The sequence below is a fragment of the Rutidosis leptorrhynchoides genome, chromosome 4, assembly GCF_046630445.1.
Source record: "Rutidosis leptorrhynchoides isolate AG116_Rl617_1_P2 chromosome 4, CSIRO_AGI_Rlap_v1, whole genome shotgun sequence".
Lineage (NCBI taxonomy): Eukaryota > Viridiplantae > Streptophyta > Magnoliopsida > Asterales > Asteraceae > Rutidosis > Rutidosis leptorrhynchoides.
Window position 1 is genome coordinate 108,774,803 of NC_092336.1, and position 20,785 is coordinate 108,795,587.

General features: G+C 31.3%; 1 long non-coding RNA gene across 2 annotated transcripts; it reads left to right on the top strand.

Moving 5' to 3' along the window:
• Positions 1-10,380: 10,380 nt before the first annotated feature.
• On the top strand, positions 10,381-12,295 carry LOC139844927 (uncharacterized). Of its 2 annotated transcripts, none has more exons than XR_011758135.1 (4): positions 10,381-10,716; positions 10,817-10,868; positions 11,003-11,073; positions 11,618-12,295. It is a non-coding gene; the product is annotated as an uncharacterized lncRNA (long non-coding RNA). The 2 variants fall into 2 exon arrangements; XR_011758134.1 differs by having other exon boundaries at positions 11,839-12,295.
• The last annotated feature ends 8,490 nt before the right edge of the window (positions 12,296-20,785 follow it).

The window sequence follows — 20,785 nt, forward strand, 5'->3', positions numbered from 1 at the left end:
TTGAAATATAAGGGAACATATAAAGCTCAACGACAAACCAGAAATTATAAACCATATATCGATGCATATAGCAATATAAAGACACGGGAGAACTAGAAACACTATAAACCCAAGAGTATAGTAGAAGTAAATAGATTCTTCCGGCGGTAGATGAAAAAGAAGAATGACCGATATGAAAGTTAGAAGTATATCGAGAATCAGAGCTGGATGGAGCATATTGATGAATACTTTAAAATATGAGTTGAGGGGGAAAGAATAGAAGGTGATGAAACATGACTAGGAACTTAGAAATCAACAGATTTAACTCACACAATGGCAGAATAAGTGAATCAAACCCCCTAGTGAATAGGTTAAGTTTTTTTTTGATTAATTTAGTCAAACCACAACTAAATCAAGTGTGATTAGATCAACACCTAGAGCTATTATTCACCACATGGGTGATTTGGACTGAGAGAGAATCGGAGGAGCTCACTAGATCTGAGTGTGTGTAACAAATAAGAGGATTAACCTAAAATGAAGAACATAAGACTTTATATACCCCTGCTGTTGACTCACCCATACGATTCATTCATCACACGTACGAGTTGGCTTCATCAGCCGTACGGGTGATCACTCACTCGTGTCTTCTCATTTAGGTTGTAATTGTGACTTAGCTCAGCATCAACCGTGCGTATGAGCCTGTCAGCCGTACTAGTGAGGCTTCATTCGTACGTCTGACTAAGTCTAACATAGTCAAACATCTAAATCTCGTTCCTGCAGTTCCTGTAACCACATACAAACACAGGATAATAATGAGCAATCATGGTGGCCTGTAAACTGTTGTACCTGCAATGGACGTGGGTAGATGTCTAGGGACTTGCATAAAATGCATCAACAGAAGGTGTGAGTTGTAAGGAAACGAAGGAGGTGAATTTATAAGAAAATCTCCGACAGAATAATTAAAATGGACGATCGCATTTAAAGCGGATCCTAATTTCCTTGATTACCGGAGAGTCAAATCTTATTAAGAAGATTTTCTTCAAATCCCTTGAAATCTGGGAATCAATCATATCTACGTCAAATGATAAGATGAATCTACACTTACTCATTTCACTCTTCTATGTTAGCTTCATTCGTACTCTTCATATAAATGGATTGTTTATCCAAATTATTCGCTGATGATAAAACTCTAATTTTCAGCCCGTATGTATCATGAAAACATACTTATTATCATTCACGACCTTTCCACTTAAATTTCGGGACGAAATTTCTTTAACGGGTAGGTACTGTGACAACCCGGAAATTTCCAACCAAATTTAAACTTTAATCTTTATATGTTTCCGACACAATAAGCAATATTTGTTAAGTTAAATTTCAAGAATTTTAAACTATGTTCATACATTCATTCAACCTCGACCAAGTTCCAACGATTCACGAACCATTAAACGAATATGATTATATATGAATATGTGTATATATATATTATAACTTGAAACGTAAACGAAATATTAGATTAAATACTTTATATGATTGTATCTGTTTCAAAATATTTATCAATGGAATTAGAAGATAAGATCAACTGATTGAATTATCAGATATATTAAATTATGATTACAAGTCTCTGTTGAAAGGCCCACGTTGATTTAAGAAATCTTTCCATTTTAACAATATTCGGAAAATGGTAAAGTAATTTATAAATAAGAACAAATTGTCAATCATTGAGAACTAGACAAAGGATAGTGGAAGATTGAATCTCATAAAGACTCGATTGATCTATTTAGTTTCAAACGTACAAAAACGTTTTCAGTTTAAAAAGAAATTTATTATTAAAACGTATATAATTTTTATAAATATCTAGAATCACTTTTGACAACTCATTACTTAACTAGTATGATAAAGATAACGATATTTATATTTTATTTTATTAAATATATATAACGATTTAAATTAATATTATATATATTTATACGCGTATAATACGTACATAGTTTTATACTTTTACTATACTTAAACTTTACCTTTACTTTATTTTTACTTTAATTTATACTTTAATAATTAACTTTAATAATTCATACTTTAATAATTCACTTTAATAATTCATACTTTAATAATTCACTTTAATAATTCATACTTTAATAATTCATTTTAATAATTCAAAAATCTATTATAAATAGAATTCAATAGGTTTCATTATTTCATAGAAACTTGAAAATATTTTTCTCTAAACTCTCTCAATCGATTTACATATATATATTTACTCCGTATTATTTCAAGATATTATTAGTATACATAAAATATTACGACGGAGTGTTGTCCGAGTGATATCGAAATTGTTTTTCGAGTAGGATAGGATTAAGGAAATTATGGGTTATAGCTATGGAGGTGATTGAGTATGGTTCATGGGTATGCTCGTGAGGTCAATATAGTGTTTATCATTTCCGTTGCGTCTACGTACCTTTCCTGCAATATTGAATCTCAATATTGATGCGTGAGTACTCATAATTTAACTTTTACATACTAATAGTGTATCCCTGACTAGTGCTCGAGTATTTAGGATTATGCATGCTTGTACTTTTGATATTGCCCTTAGACAGGTTAGGTTGAATCTTGAATTAGTTACACTTGCGGTTGAGATAAGATATAAGATATGCATGTCCTTGGAAAGCTAGCGAAAAATTAAGAACTTTTCCTTTAGATATCGAATGGTTTCGATGAACGGATTAGAAGTTATAATCAATTGAATTTTCGATATTTTTATTAAAAATGATTATTATTATCGTCGTTTTTATCGTCGTTCTAGTTTTATCTTATTATTATCATTATTATTATCTTTATCAATAAAAGGGATTTATCATTAAAAATTATTTTTTTATTACTATCATTATTATCGTTAAAGTTATAATTAGTATTATTATTATTATTATCCAATTATCATTATTATTATTATTATTATTAGTATTATTATTATTATTATCATTATTAATATATATATATATATATATATATATATATATATATATATATATATATATATCATTATTTAAAAATGGTTATGGTTATTGTTATTATTATTATTACTATATTATCATTAAGATAATTATTAGTATTATCGTTAATAATATTATAGTAACTATCATTATTAATATTAGTGTAATTAAAATAAATAATTGTAACACCTAAATATTTTGATTACTATTATTATCATTATTATGAACACGATATAAAAGACGATTAAAAGCTATTAAACGAAATGATTAGGAAATAATGAGTAAGAGTATCATGATGAAATTAAAATATTATAAGATATTAATTTAGATAAAATTATCGTTCTTATTATTTTTATCATTACTATTATTATTAAAAGTATCGTTAATATTAAAACTATCATTTTAACAAAAATTATCATTTTAATAGAAATGTCATTGTTACTATAAAATATCATTATTATTATTATTTTAAATAGAATTATTATTTTAAAGATAATATTAAAAATTATCGTAAATATTAAAGTTATCATAATTAGAATTATCGTTTTATCATAATGTCATCTTAGTAATTATAAATATTGATATTTTTATAATAATAATTATTATTACAAAATAATACAACTTTTACTTACTATCATTATAGATATTATTTTATAAAATAAATATGTGATACAAACATATTTTACTACGTGTAATAACTTACTTTAATAATACCTATCATATTATCTTTATGATATTAAATGAACCCTATAAATTTTATTACTTAATATATATAAAAGTATATTTGATTATATAAATTTAATATAAAATTTTATTTATTAATAAATAAATTATATTATTTACTCTAATAAATCTTTTTAAAATATTTAAAAATATAAAACGATGATATTTAAACTATATATTAATCATGTATAGATTTTTAGAAATTATTTTGAGTCAAATTTACTTTTGTTGACTTTTGCATATTAGTCTCGAGCATTAGGATTGTGGTACACTATGACTTGACCTAATTTGTTAGACAAATATTGACCAACATATAAATATATATAATTAATTTAGGTTCGTGAATCCGAGGCCAACCTTGCACTTGTTCAATGACGTTATATGTATTTTTACTACGAAATACAGTATGGTGAGTTTCATTTGCCTTTTTACCCTTTATATTTTTGGGCTGAGAATACATGCGCAACTTTTATAAATGTTTTACGAAATAGACACAAGTACGTGAAACTACATTCTATGGTTGAATTATCGAAATCGAATATGCCCCTTTTTATTAAGTCTGGTAATCTAAAAATTAGGGAACAGACACCCTAATTGACGCGAATCCTAAAGATAGATCTATTGGGCCTAACAAACCCCATCCAAAGTACCGGATGCTTTAGTACTTCGAAATTTATATCATGTCCGAAGGAGGATCCCGGAATGATAGGGGATATTCTTATATGTATCTAGTTAATGTCGGTTACCAGGTGTTCACCATATGAATGATTATTTTTGTCTCTATGCATGGGACGTATATTTATGAGAACTGAAAATGAAATTCTTGTGGTCTATTAAAATGATGGAAATAAATGATTATGATAAACTAATGAACTCACCAACCTTTTGATTGACACTTTAAAGCATGTTTATTCTCAGGTGTTAAAGAAATCTTCCGCTGTGCATTTGCTCATTTTAAAGATATTACTTGGAGTCTTTCATAGCATATTTTGAAGAACGTTGCATTCGAGTCATTGAGTTCATCAAAGATTATTATTAAATCAATTTATAGTTGGATAGTGGATATTATGAAATGGTATGCATGCCTGTCAATTTTCGATGTAAAGAAAGTTTGTCTTTTAAAAACGAATGCAATGTTTGTAAAATGTATCATATAGAGGTCAAATACCTCGCAATGTAATCAACTATTGTGAATCGTTTATAATGTATATGAACGGGTCCTTTCAGTTAAGGTTCGATGGAATGCTCGTATAGGACCCGAGTTCACCTGGGAGAGTGAAGATCAGATGAAGAAGAAATACCCGCATCTATTTCCAGAAGATTCGTCAACACCTTCAACAGCTTAAAATTTCGAGACGAAATTTATTTAACGGGTAGGTACTGTAGTGACCCGAACTTTTCCATGTTTATATATATTAATTGAGATTGATATTTACATGATTAAATGTTTTCAACATGTTAAGCAATTAAACTTGTTAAGAATTGATTAATTGAAATATGTTTCATATAGACAATTGACCACCCAAGTTGACCGGTGATTCACGAACGTTAAAACTTGTAAAAACTATATGATGACATATATATGGATATATATATAGTTAACATGATACTATGATAAGTAAACATATCATTAAGTATATTAACAATGAACTACATATGTAAAAACAAGACTACTAACTTAATGATTTTTAAACGAGACATATATGTAACGATTATCGTTGTAAAGACATTTAATGTATATATATCATATTAAGAGATATTCATACATGATAATATCATTATAATATAATAATTTAAAATCTCATTTGATATTATAAACATTGGGTTAACAACATTTAACAAGATCGTTAACCTAAAGGTTACAAAACAACACTTACATGTAACGACTAACGATGACTTAACGACTCAGTTAAAATGTATATACATGTAGTTTTTTAATATGTATTTATACACTTTTGAAAGACTTCAATACACTTATCAAAATACTTCTACTTAACAAAAATTCTTACAATTACATCCTCGTTCAGTTTCATCAACAATTCTACTCGTATGCACCCGTATTCGTACTCGTACAATACACAGCTTTTAGATGTATGTACTACTGGTATATACACTCCAATGATCAGCTCTTAGCAGCCCATGTGAGTCACCTAACACATGTGGGAACCATCATTTGGCAACTAGCATGAAATATCTCATAAAATTACAAAAATATGAGTAATCATTCATGACTTATTTACATGAAAACAAAATTACATATCCTTTATATCTAATCCATACACCAACGACCAAAAACACCTACAAACACTTTCATTATTCAATTTTCTTCATCTAATTGACCTCTCTCAAGTTCTATCTTCAAGTTCTAAGTGTTCTTCATATATTCTACAAGTTCTAGTTACATAAAATCAAGAATACTTTCAAGTTTGCTAGCTCACTTCCAATCTTGTAAGGTGATCATCCAACCTCAAGAAATCTTTGTTTCTTACAGTAGGTTATCATTCTAATACAAGGTAATAATCATATTCAAACTTTGGTTCAATTTCTATAACTATAACAATCTTATTTCAAGTGATGATCTTACTTGAACTTGTTTTCGTGTCATGATTCTGCTTCAAGAACTTCGAGCCATCCAAGGATCCGTTGAAGCTAGATCCATTTTTCTCTTTTCCAGTAGGTTTATCCAAGGAACTTAAGGTAGTAATGATGTTCATAACATCATTCGATTCATACATATAAAGCTATCTTATTCGAAGGTTTAAACTTGTAATCACTAGAACATAGTTTAGTTAATTCTAAACTTGTTCGCAAACAAAAGTTAATCCTTCTAACTTGACTTTTAAAATCAACTAAACACATGTTCTATATCTATATGATATGCTAACTTAATGATTTAAAACCTGGAAACACGAAAAACACCGTAAAACCGGATTTACGCCGTCGTAGTAACACTGCGGGCTGTTTTGGGTTAGTTAATTAAAAACTATGATAAACTTTGATTTAAAAGTTGTTATTCTGAGAAAATGATTTTTATTATGAACATGAAACTATATCCAAAAATTATGGTTAAACTCAAAGTGGAAGTATGTTTTCTAAAATGGTCATCTAGACGTCGTTCTTTCGACTGAAATGACTACCTGTACAAAAACGACTTGTAACTTATTTTTCCGACTATAAACCTATACTTTTTCTGTTTAGATTCATAAAATAGAGTTCAATATGAAACCATAGCAATTTGATTCACTCAAAACGGATTTAAAATGAAGAAGTTATGGGTAAAACAAGATTGGATAATTTTTCTCATTTTAGCTACGTGAAAATTGGTAACAAATCTATTCCAACCATAACTTAATCAACTTGTATTGTATATTATGTAATCTTGAGATACCATAGACACGTATACAATGTTTTGACCTATCATGTCGACACATCTATATATATTTCGGAACAACCATAGACACTCTATATGTGAATGTTGGAGTTAGCTATACAGGGTTGAGGTTGATTCCAAAATATATATAGTTTGAGTTGTGATCAATACTGAGATACGTATACACTGGGTCGTGGATTGATTCAAGATAATATTTATCGATTTATTTCTGTACATCTAACTGTGGACAACTAGTTGTAGGTTACTAACGAGGACAGCTGACTTAATAAACTTAAAACATCAAAATATATTAAAAGTGTTGTAAATATATTTTGAACATACTTTGATATATATGTATATATTGTTATAGGTTCGTGAATCAACCAGTGGCCAAGTCTTACTTCCCGACGAAGTAAAAATCTGTGAAAGTGAGTTATAGTCCCACTTTTAAAATCTAATATTTTTGGGATGAGAATACATGCAGGTTTTATAAATGATTTACAAAATAGACACAAGTACGTGAAACTACATTCTATGGTTGAATTATCGAAATCGAATATGCCCCTTTTTATTAAGTCTGGTAATCTAAGAATTAGGGAACAGACACCTTAATTGACGCGAATCCTAAAGATAGATCTATTGGGCCTAACAAACCCCATCCAAAGTACCGGATGCTTTAGTACTTCGAAATTTATATCATATCCGAAGGGTGTCCCGGAATGATGGGGATATTCTTATATATGCATCTTGTTAATGTCGGTTACCAGGTGTTCACCATATGAATGATTTTTATCTCTATGTATGGGATGTGTATTGAAATATGAAATCTTGTGGTCTATTGTTACGATTTGATATATATAGGTTAAACCTATAACTCACCAACATTTTTGTTGACGTTTAAAGCATGTTTATTCTCAGGTGAATACTAAGAGCTTCCGCTGTTGCATACTAAAATAAGGACAAGATTTGGAGTCCATGTTTGTATGATATTGTGTAAAAACTGCATTCAAGAAACTGATTTCGATGTAACATATTTGTATTGTAAACCATTATGTAATGGTCGTGTGTAAACAGGATATTTTAGATTATCATTATTTGATAATCTACGTAAAGCTTTTTAAACCTTTATTTATGAAATAAAGGTTATGGTTTGTTTTAAAAATGAATGCAGTCTTTGAAAAACGTCTCATATAGAGGTCAAAACCTCGCAACGAAATCAATTAATATGAAACGTTTTTAATCAATAAGAATGGGACATTTCATAATGGGTGACCCGAAATGGGTGTGTTTACCTTAAATTGGTCAAACGGGTCAAAATGGACCTAGGTTGGTTAATGTTTGTGATTAATGCATAAACTTAGTGTTAAAAGGTGTTTTAAGACCTAACTTGGCTAATGTTAGGGTTTTGGCAAAAGATGACCCAATTTTAGGGTTAAGTGTTCAAATGGGTCAAAATGACCTAGTAGTGGTGAGTGTTGTGGGTTTGACCAACTTGGATGGTTGATTGATTATATGTACTTTGTAATAGGTGCGTTACCTTGAAGATTCAAGCTTGGTTTATTGATTCACCATAGGCGTAAGGTGAGTGGAATAATTATATGCGTAGGTATATAATGTATTTATTTGTTGTAGCGTGAGATGTGAAGTGTCGATGTGCTAAGACACCACATTTCACGTGACGAGTGAAGTGTCGATGTGCTAAGACACCACTCAAAGTAATGTGACGGGTGAAGTGTCGATGTGTTAAGACGCCACCCGGGGTGAAGTGTCGATGTGTTAAGACACCACCCGGAGTGAAGTATCGATGTGCTAAGATGCCACTCCAAGAGATTAACGCGTGAAGTACCGATGTGTTAAGGCGCCACTCGAGGTGAAGTATCGACGTGTTAAGATGCCACCTCAAGTAAAATGAAGAGTGAAGTGTCGAAGTGTTAAGACACCACTCGGGGTGAAGTGTCGACGTGTTAAGACGCCACCCAGGATGAAGTATCGACGTGTTAAGATGCCACCCGTGGGGTTAGTGTACGAAGTGTTAAGTGCACTAATGGTAGTTATGAACTCCGACGGTTTTTAAACACCGTTCCTTGTTCGATTGGTTAACCATGGTTATTGTGTTGTAGAGTAAGCATATTATATTTGTTCAAGTTAAATATGTTATTGTTATGCTAGTTGGTTATTGGTGGTTATAGCTTGTATTTATGACGATAAGCTAATTGTGTTTGCTAGCATGTATACGGTATGCGTGTAAGTGTTTGCAAATAGATATATTATATATGTATGTGTGTAATTATTGCATTCACTAAGCGTTAGCTTACCATCTCGTTGTTTACCATATGGCGCCGCGCCATTTGGTGAACAGAGAAATAAATTTTTTTTTTTTGTGATATTTCAAGCGGGTTTGTTCGTGGTTTGGTTTGGGTTGTTACAAAAGAGAGTTCTTTTATTGATAAATTTCGTGGATACTTAGTAACATACATATACTTGATGCTATCAAACTCAACCATTATGTATAAAACATGTAAACGTCACAATTAGTCTAAAACAGTACATAGAAAAATACTGCCAAAATAAGTTCAAAGTTCTAACCCATTGATGGGAATATACGCGAATGGGTAGAAATAACAGATTCCTGTATAAATATACCCGAGTTATTCGGATCCAAAACCCACGCAATCTCACTCATATTCGGGGTCTCAACAAACACCATCGTAAACGAATTTGGTTTTCAACAAACACCATCGTAAAGTTAATGCTGCGTATTATCATCAAGCTGAAAAAGAATGTATCACAATCTACCTTTTTAAAACGAATTTGGTTTTCGTATATGTTATTATGTTATGTTATTTATTATTTATGTTATTATATCATGCTTTGCTATATAAGTGACATTCAAGAAGTTGCAGAAACACGTGATATCATCTTGACAAAGACAAGTTTTCATGATAGTGAAACTTGTCATCCATGAATGATACATGTATTTTTTAAACGTTCGTGATATGCACAATTATTTGATATTTTGATATTTGAATCTATAAACTAATGAGGCAACATGCGTTATAGGCATTCTCATCTCAGTTTCTATTTAAATAATTATTATTAATAAGTATACCAGCCCAAAAGGGGTTTGTAGTTTTTAGTCTTTTTATTGTCGTTTGAGAGGTTCGGGTGGGATCCTATTGGCTAATTAGGCATGGTTTTAGGTATGGAATTAATGTTGCTTCCTTACCTCTTTTTCCTCTTTCCCCGTATATGTTGCACGCCAAAAAAAAAAAAAAAAAAAAAAAAAAAAAAAAAACACACACACACACACACAATAAAGACACACCCCTTCCTCAATCGTTACCGCTTCATGGCGATTTCTCAATTCGTTCAGTGAAATCAATGTTTTTTCTCCTTTGTCATCGTCATCCTCTTCTTTCATGGTAAATTTTTTGTTGTTTTCCTTTCGTCGCCGGAAATTTAGGGTTCTTTCCCGTTGGTGTTTTGAATGGTCGTCTACTTCATAAATTGGAGAAGGTTACGGATTTAAGTTTGTTGGTCGATTGATGTTATGGTTGGTCTGTAACGGAAGACTGGGGGTTTTAGGGTTTTTTATGACCACGGTTAAGTTTAGTCATAAAATTTTGATTTATGGAACCGCTGCTATTATATCTTCAGGTTTGATTGATTCTGTAACTCATATGCTTAATTTTGTGTGTTTTAAATGGTGGTTTTTGAATATTAATTTAGTATTTTGATATTTGGGTGAAACATCTAGGATTTATGGAAAATAAGCTTATTTGAGATGTTCTAAAGATTGGGGATTTGAGGTGCGTTCAAAGTATCTATATTTGAACAAAGGTTTTTATTTATCAAGTTTGGTGATTTATATAAGCTGATTTGTGTGTGTATCATCAGTAGATCAATACACAAAATTTTTGAACATTCTTGCAACAATTTACAGCTCTCACTATGTTCGCTTAGCTCTATACAGTCTGCATAAAAAGAAGATACATCAGAAGTCAGTCCTTACAGGTATGATTTCAAAGTACATCATATTACATATGTAGATAGTAGATATATATATATATATATATATATATATATATATATATATATATATATATACATACATACATACATATATATATATATATATATATATATATATTCTTTTTACACTGCAAAGGAGTATATACAAAGAATATTCAGCACCAACTATTTTGATTTTTGATTTCACTAAAAATGTAACATTTGACAAACCTGAAATTGAAACCAAGAAATGATAGCTTAATAAACATGAATAAATTTGGTATACCAATATTTTTACCTCTATAACGTTCTTTTTATACAAACAATTTGGAAGTTTGAGGCATTACTAATAGTTTAAAGTACTTTCAACATACTCCTTATCCATTTTATGATATGGCCCATTAGGTTTAAGCAGACCTAAATTAACCCATTTATGAGTGACTGGGTCATATTTTCCACCATTATTAAGTGATCAGCTTTGACAGTATATCTTTACCCAAATACATATATTTATAAAAATTTGGTTTCCCCATTCTTAAAATTTCAGGAGTTCGCTTTATTAGCGGGTTCTTTGAAGTTCTCTTCCGAGAACGCAGAAATGTCGAGATGCGCAAGAGATGTGAATACTTTGATTGACTATTATGTAGTGTCCTATAATACATATACATATACACATATATGTAATATATATATATATATATAATAATATGCAATCTATATATGCATATGTAATATGTAATGTAATTGTTAATAACCCCCTGAATGCAGCCTATAACATAGAACGCAACATTGCACGTCGAACCTCTTTTTAGTATTGGAACAACCACTGTCAATAACTGGCATAAGACCGAGTACCAGCAACAAAGCACTAGACGCTAAAGTTTTCCGTACATGGATCACAAGAAATGTCAAAACCGGTGTCGAAATGAACTACAGCTGCATTATGCTAGGCCATTATGTAAGTACAACAAAAATGTCAACTTATACCAAATTATTAAATAGAGAGTATTATAGCTGAATTTGTTCTCAGGTCAATATTTTGGTTCAATTCCTATGATCTACTACCATACACAAGCTACAGAAAGTTCGCAATAAAGTATTGACTTTAGATGCATATTTAAGAATTGAATAGTTTGTTGTTTACTAAATGATTTAATGACTAACTTTGTTCAACATATGAAGAGTCAAAAGTTTTGCGTTGAACTTCTTTAATATTGTCATGTTCATGCCGTTTTATATTGTCTATATTTTTAAGAGTAGTAGTATAAAAGACATTAGGTTGGATTCTAGGATAGCTAATGTTTATGATCATCTTCTGTGTAAATTTATAAAATTAAGTGATTAGGCTATATAGATTAGAATCTTTCTTTCTTATTTTTTTTTTTTTTTTTACAAATTACACAAGACTGTAAAAACGACGATTGTATTTGTGTATAGTTTCGGTTTGAACTTAAAACAATACAAAATTACACTAACTATATCGAACCAACAATTAATATACCACCAGGCTCACGACCAACTGAAGAACAACAGACGACGCAGACATAGGAACCAACAACAGACTATCTAAAAACGTCAACCAAAAGACCCTTATTCCAAGAACCAGGCATGCCTTATTCCAAAAACCAAAAATATACATGCTAAAACTGTAGCGAAATAAAACATACTTATTCCAATAACCATATACACTACACATCTTGGGTCCCGTCGGTAGGCACTTAGTGTATTTAGTGTTTCTTTACTCTAAGAGAAGATTTTTTGATGATATATCTTAATTGAACGAACATTGTGAGTTTAAAACTCTAAAACATCAGGTGCCACCCATCAATATATGTTTGTATTACTTTGCGAAAACGTATATCACATACTAACAAAATATACCCAATATATTTCATGTTAAAACAAAAACCATTTTGCTAAACAACCCAGCTCTCGAGACTGCTGCTGAGACACCGAATATCAGTAAGATTAATGCTATGGTAATCCGTATCAACACCGTAATAATCATTTGTTTATTTCTATCAGTTTAAGATTTTGAAGTTCACACGACGTTCAGATTTTTTTTTTATGTTAAATGAAGTTATGTTTGCAGAAGAGAAGTCGTCATAAAGTGGCAAAGTGCAGAAAAGAAAATGGAGTAACAACCGTTTAAACAAGTTGTACCAATACCCTTTTGTTTGATCTTTACGTTATGTACTAGGATAGAACCATATACGCTATCTTTTGCTAGGTGATGTTGTTGTAATTAAAAATACTCACACTCTTTTGTAACACCAGTAGTAGTATAAGCAGCCACTCTTAACATATGTACATATAATTTTATTACAGTCGAACAGGAAAAACCGGGTAACGCGCAGCAACGCGTGCGCCGGACCTCTTTCTAGTTTTATTTATAACTCATGGCTTGAGTTTGTCTCAAGTTGATACTTGTATGCTATCTAGTATAAAAACATGTAAGCTGGTTTATATACAGCTTTTATGTATTTATATCACTTCAAGAGGTAGCTTAGTGGTTGAGACTTGGGTCAAAACGTGTAAGTTGGCAGGGACACGCTAACCCTGTGTGCCGTAGCACCCACCAATCCCACCCCGAAAGAGACCTGTGCCGGCAAAGTACCTCCTCCCAGTACCCACAGTGACGGCAAGGCGATTTTTACCCCAGCTAGCTAGACCCCCGAAACACTTCACAAATTTCCCCCCGGAGGGAGAAATAATTCCATGCGGGGCGCCCAGACTGAGAATCGAACTTGCGCCTATCTTGGGTCAAAGCTTCCCCCACTGTGGGCCCAGGGATCAAAGGCATCGGGTACCACTGAGCTATAAGCTCGTTGGTTAGTGGTTGAGACTTGTGAATCTCTAGTGGAGATTCAAGTTTGATCTCCATATAGTATACAACTTTGGGGCATCGCCCTTAAAAAAAAATAATCCACGTTTTACTACACACATATGGCATGTTTTTAATTTTTCACTTATATACATCATCATTTTTATATAAGTTTTAGCATCTTTTGTTTATCTGCGAGCAACATTCATTTGAATTCTTAGTTTAAGTTGAGATTCAAGGGATCAATAAATCCTAACTCTTGTATCAATTGCAAATGATTTCTCATCACCTTCAAATTGTGGGGAACTGCAACAGTACGTTCATGTTCTTCACCACCTTCAAATTGTGAATTCTCCTCAAGATGATTCTTACAATGAATTGAGCTGAAATACATGATCTATATCATAATCCTAAACCCCGTTCATCATTAAATTGAATCAACTACAGATTTGATTCGTGTTCTTCGTTCTTCAAAAAGTTAAGGCGATTAGATCTTCGGATCAATCGGGAATGATTTGAGGAAATGTGAAATTGTAGAAGTGTTCTCAATCTCATCGTGAAACTATGTGCAAAATCTCAGTTTCTAAATCGAAGAAACGAATTCTAATTTCAATGTCAAAGGTGTTCATCATTAAATTGATGAATTATGTGATGATTTAGCTTTAGTTAATAATTCACGTGTGTTTATGGATTGATTTTGAACAACTTTGATGAAGGACTCACAGATTGAAAGTGTTTGTTTCGAAAAATCATGCTTCGAGTTCATATGAAGACTCTCGCTCGCTACTGTTCATCATCAGTACAATTCGATAAAAGCTAATCACATGTTATTGTAAAAACTCAATCACATGCGATTGGAAAAAACTCAATCACATGTGATTCTGCATGTCAATCACATGTGATTGTAAAACCCAATTACATGTGATTCTGCATGTCAAATCCAATCACATGTGATTGTAAAATTCAATCACATGTGATAGAAATCTGATTCAAGGACTGGAATTTGTCCCTTGAATCTCAACTTAAATTAAAGATGCAAATATTAAGGATACAAATGAATACAATTCTATCTAGAATTATTCTTCTACTAATTGTAAAATTCTTTTTAACATGTCTCTAAAATATTTTACTCCGTTAAAAATTCTTTTTAACATATCTCTAAAATATTTTACTCCGTAATTGATTAAATTAATGTGAAGTTGAAGTTTAAGTTCAATTCGTAGTTACAACTTTTAAAACAATGTTATCAACCTAAAACCCTTTCAAACAAATGATATCTTTTGAACTTGCGGTCATAGTCCAACGATTCTCCCCATGTGTTTTGTGTCATGAGATAGGGAGAGGTCATGGGTTCGATCCTTAGGGATGACATGATTTTCTTTAAACCAATTGAACACCAATAATGGTAGTATATATTGACCATATAGGGAGGTTTTAACGGATTCGTTCACGGACCCCTACCCGGAACCACTGCCCGAATGGATGTGTTCCCGGTACCGTCGATCAGGTTTGGGTTTCCGCCCGAACGTGTGTGTTACGTGCAAATGATGAGGGTCGTTGAAAGAAATGATCTACTGATGCCAAAAAAATCGCCGTTCAGAAAAAAAACAAATAATATCTTTTATCGATTAAAGCTAGAACTTTTAGGAAGTGTAAACTCAAAGTCGAATAAGGTGTAGTAGTACACGTTTAAAGTCAAAACTTTATGGACTATATGTATCACAGATCAATAATAAAGAGGACTAAAATTGACATATAATAATGTATCACAACGAGTACTTATAAATAATTAAGTTCAATCTGAATCAAATAAATAATTTTTCTTTTTTTAAAACGTAATCTTGAGACGGTAATTAAAATATGATTAACCTTCAAATGTAGATAAAACTATTTTCCATGTATATTAAATATTTAATGCAAAAAATAAAGAGGATAAAAAAAGGTACCTTAAAAAACAAACTTTTACTATTTTCCAATATCTTTGCATTGACCTCGATTAACCATGAGTATGGATGGATTGACCTCGAAGTGTAGTCAATATCTTTACATTCTGTAAAATAAAAAACACGTGTTATTGGTGCTCTCTAACGCAAAAAAAAAAAAAAAAAAAAAAAAAAATGAGATGCGCCAACAAACTCGATTAACCAAGAGTACGGATTGACGCCGCGATGGCGTTAGTGAAATGGTGAGGTAAAAAAAAACTAAGCGTATTGTTATTTTAACCAATCACAATTTAACACCTATTTATATATATTATTATTTATTTTTCTACGACCAAGCTTTCAATTATATATTTTTCTACAACCGTCACGGTTAAAAATAGTGCAGGGGTTTAGGTGTATGAAGTATGAACCACCTTGGTCCAAAATCACACTATTTTTGTTAAATTTTTTAAGACCATTCATCATTATACCATCTTTTCAATCAATCATTTTTTATCAGTTATATTTTCCTACTTTTCAAGTTTATTTTTTACTTTCCAATTTTTATTTTTACTTTTTCATAAAAGTTATCCTTAAAACTATCTATACATTTTAATTCAAGTTACAACAACAATAAACACTGATATATTTCCCTGAAATATTCAACTTTTAATTTAATTATTCGGAAAACGACCACTCCTGTGATGTTGCCGAATATTTTTAAGAAAATCAGATCAGGCAAAGTGAGGGAGGATTATTTCAGATCTGTAGCTAGATACCACCACCACCACCACCACCACCTGTGTGATGGCCAGAAACCAACACGACAACAACAACTTACATTTTTTATGACCGAATGTGGTAGATATGTTAGATGGCCGGAGTTGAGACGGAGGAAGATGAGAGTAGATCTGCTTGATGTTACATAAATAATTGTTTGTTGGTAGTGATTTCAACAGGAACTAAGTCTGCGGTGATAGTTTTCAGCAGTTTAGTGGTGGTCAAAAGCGGCAGAAAGGGAAAGGAAGGGAGAAGATAAACTGCTGAGGGTGGTAGTTAAGGCGGCGATAGGAGGTGGTTGATGGTGAACGACGGCGGTTGATGGTTATTGATGGGGCGGCGGCTGGTTAAGAAGGAAAGGCGGGTTGGATGGAAAATGAGAAATGAAAATTCTTTTACCCAAGGACTTCGTCCCCCTTACACTTTAGCAGCTGGGCCAAAAACAATTTAAGTTGGTCCGTATGATCTACGTTAGTCTTTCTTTAACAAACTTGGGCTTAGAGAAAACAATTGAGAAATTGGCTACATTGGGCCGAACTGAAAACATTGAAAGGCTTTTATCTAATATGAACTTTTCAGATGGGCCAGATCACACAATAATATGTACAGTATGTACGCATTATTATTCAATCCATCGGGAATCTAATTATCGAAAAGTGAATTATTATTGGTGTGGAAAACAAGTCATGAAACAAGTACACTCCATTCCACAGTTTATGTTTGGATTTGAAGAAATAAATTAAAAAAAAAAACTGAATGTAACATATATTTTTCTTTTTTTTTTTGTTTGTGTTCCTACATTTTTTTTAGAAGAAAAGTGGAAAGAATAATATGAACGATAATCTCTCCAACACTCCCTTTCAAATCCAAATGACTCGTTTATCTTATTTACTTTCATTTCTCTTCACTTCATTTCTCTTCGTAAAATATTCAGGAACACAGTGTTACACAATTCGTTTGGTAAAACAAAATGAAGTGTTGAATAACTCAAAATCCAAATGAATCAAAGGTTCTGAATTTGTTTAGTTCTGTATAACAATAACATGTTTGATAATCGTTATTAATGAACACTGTAAACAGTGTCAAAGTAACGTGTTAACCTTTTAAATGAACACCTACAATGCGTTTGACAACTACTTAATAGAGTATTCCATATTTGAACGCTTGTGTACACATTATATTGTGATTCAGCTTTTGATATTCAGAGATAACAAATACGGAGTAAATGTGTTGAACGATTCATCATTCAACAATGAATTGTCCATTTCAACCTTAATACTATTTTTTATAAAGATTAAATGAACATTTATTATTAAACAACACGAAGAAAATCAAATATGTTTTAATGGCTTATAACGATCTAATAAATCCGGAATAGTCAATTTATAACGATCATATATAAATGCAAATATAAAGATCATGTTTTATTATAAAGTTAACATATTACATTACTTTTAAGCCCAAGGTTTTACAAATTCCCATTTATCACTAGGCCATGGGTTGTTATACGAACTCATATAAAATCCGTCCTCTCTTACTAACCAATAACAGTTCTTTGCTCCAGCCATTGAAAATCCACACGATGCTTCTATATTCTGATCGAACAAAGCTAAGCCTTGGAATTTTGAACCCCACCAAAACTCACTTGAAAATAATGTTCTCCCTGTATTACAAAATGACCAATCATAACTTTGTTGAAAAGAAAGAGTATGATTTCCAAGATCGTCGTCTTTTGATCTTACATGAATAACAATATCCCCAGATATGTCGTTGAAGACGAAAATATGCCATCGAGTAAGTATAATACAAGGGTTATCTAAATGATCAACATTGGTTTCATAAGTGACTTGAGTTTTAGCAAGGACGAATAATAAAATGAAAACGTAAATTTTACGCATCATGATACTTACAATGGGATTACTCGAGAATGCTCTTAATGCTTTCATAAACTCTAGTAGTCAATTTAGAAGGGATTGTTATCTGGTACCCTAATTAATGTTTACTTGATTATGTTTACATTTTATGTTTATAAATAAATTGGAGTAATAAAATATTAATGGTGAAGGTGACAAAAGCATTGAAAGATGAAACTAATATATAAAAGACAAAATTTCATTCCTCGTCCCTGAACTTTACATCGATTTTGACTCCCTGTCCTTTTTCTTTTTTTTGTGCATCCCTCGTCACTAAACTATGAAAAGAGTACATCCCTCGTCCCCCCGTCTACTTTCTGTCTATTTCAGCCGTTAAGTCAAGCATGTGCAAAACATGTGAGGGTATTTCAGTCTTTCTTTCTCTTTGTTCCCTTTACCCCTTCATCATTCCTCATCCCTACTAGTCTTTCTTCCTTTTTCATCTTTTTTTGGTTGATTCTCCTTGTTTCGTTACTAAAATCCTTCAATAATCATGGTAAAATGCTCAAACAATTAGTGTAAACCAAAGAGAATCGCTTGTAATTTACTCTTAAATTTATATTTATTTATTATATTTATATAGAAAATTAAAAGATGACGAAAATCATCTGAAAAAAATTTTCGTTGGTGACATAGTTTATGGTATCATCAACAGCTTCTCATACAAATTCCATAAAATGGAAAAAAAAATTCGTTCACTCATACAGCTCACTGTTTTTTTTTATTTCCTATTTTAACTTGCAATAAAATAAAATGGATTCAATTTATCAATAAAAACGCCATATTCTTCTCCCAATTGCACACCCAGCTTCCTGCACCACCATTACCATTTGTTGCAACCAAAATTAATAATTAAATTTGAATTAATACAAGTATTGTGATTTATTATTATATAGGGAGTAGTTAATTATTAACTAGTAAAATATAGACAAGAACAGCACCTTGAGTTCCAGATCTGAGATTATACCAAGTTTTCAAAATAAAATCGCAAAAAAATTAAAGAAAAAAAAACAAACAAAAAAAAAAGAAAAACCAAATAGTGAGATTGAAACATGAGAATACACCTTTAAAATAGCAAGAGGGTGAAGGACTTTTATACAGTATAGTGGTTATGTTTTACGACGTGCATTTTGGGTCATGAACTCTATATAACGTTTTCATCAAAAGTTGAACTTACAAATTCTCTTCATCCAACAAACCACCATAAACGATCGAAGATTTGACCTTGGGGTCATCTAAAAGATTCTTCAATCTTGTAAAATGCCTCTTGTTGACTATCTTCGACATGCTATAAGATCCACTTGGATCATCTCCAAAACATTTATTGGTAAATCTTTTGAGTAATTTCAACTAATAAAATTAAACCATTTACACAAATTGTAATAATTGAAGAAAGAGGGAAGTCTGTAGAAGAATGTGGAAGAAAGAGGGTGGAGGGTAGGTGAAGGAGAGGTGAAAGGAAATTTGGGTTTATTTTGTACTATATAATTACAATAATAAAATAAAAGAAATATGTAAAATGACGAAACTACCCTCACATGCTTAGCACATGACTTCATTTAACAGAAAAATAGACAGAAAGTAAACGGGGGACGAGGGATGTACTCTTTTCATAGTTTAGTGACGAGGGATGCACAAAAAAAAGAAAAAGGGCAGGGAGTCAAAATCGATGTAAAGTTCAGGGACGAGGAATGATCAACATTGGTTTCATAAGTGACTTGAGTTTTAGCAAGGACGAATAATAAAATGAAAACGTAAATTTTACGCATCATGATACTTACAATGGGATTACTCGAGAATGCTCTTAATGCTTTCATAAACTCTAGTAGTCAATTTAGAAGGGATTGTTATCTGGTACCCTAATTAATGTTTACTTGATTATGTTTACATTTTATGTTTATAAATAAATTGGAGTAATAAAATATTAATGGTGAAGGTGACAAAAGCATTGAAAGATGAAACTAATATATAAAATAATATTATAAATGACATTACAATTTGAAATATTATAACGGGGAAATTGTTTGAAAATGTATTGAACTTTCACTATATTCCTATTGTATGCATTCAACTTTCAGATCTTCTATTATATGCATTCAGCTTTCTAAATTGTTCTATTATATGTAATAAGCAACTTGCTGAAAAGGTATCAGGTTAATATGTATAAAAAAATTAGTGATTGGTCCTTTATGTTTCCTAATATTGCACATTAGTCACTAATGTTTATTTTTGACACGGAAAGTCTTAACATTCACCATCAATCTCTTCCACTCAAA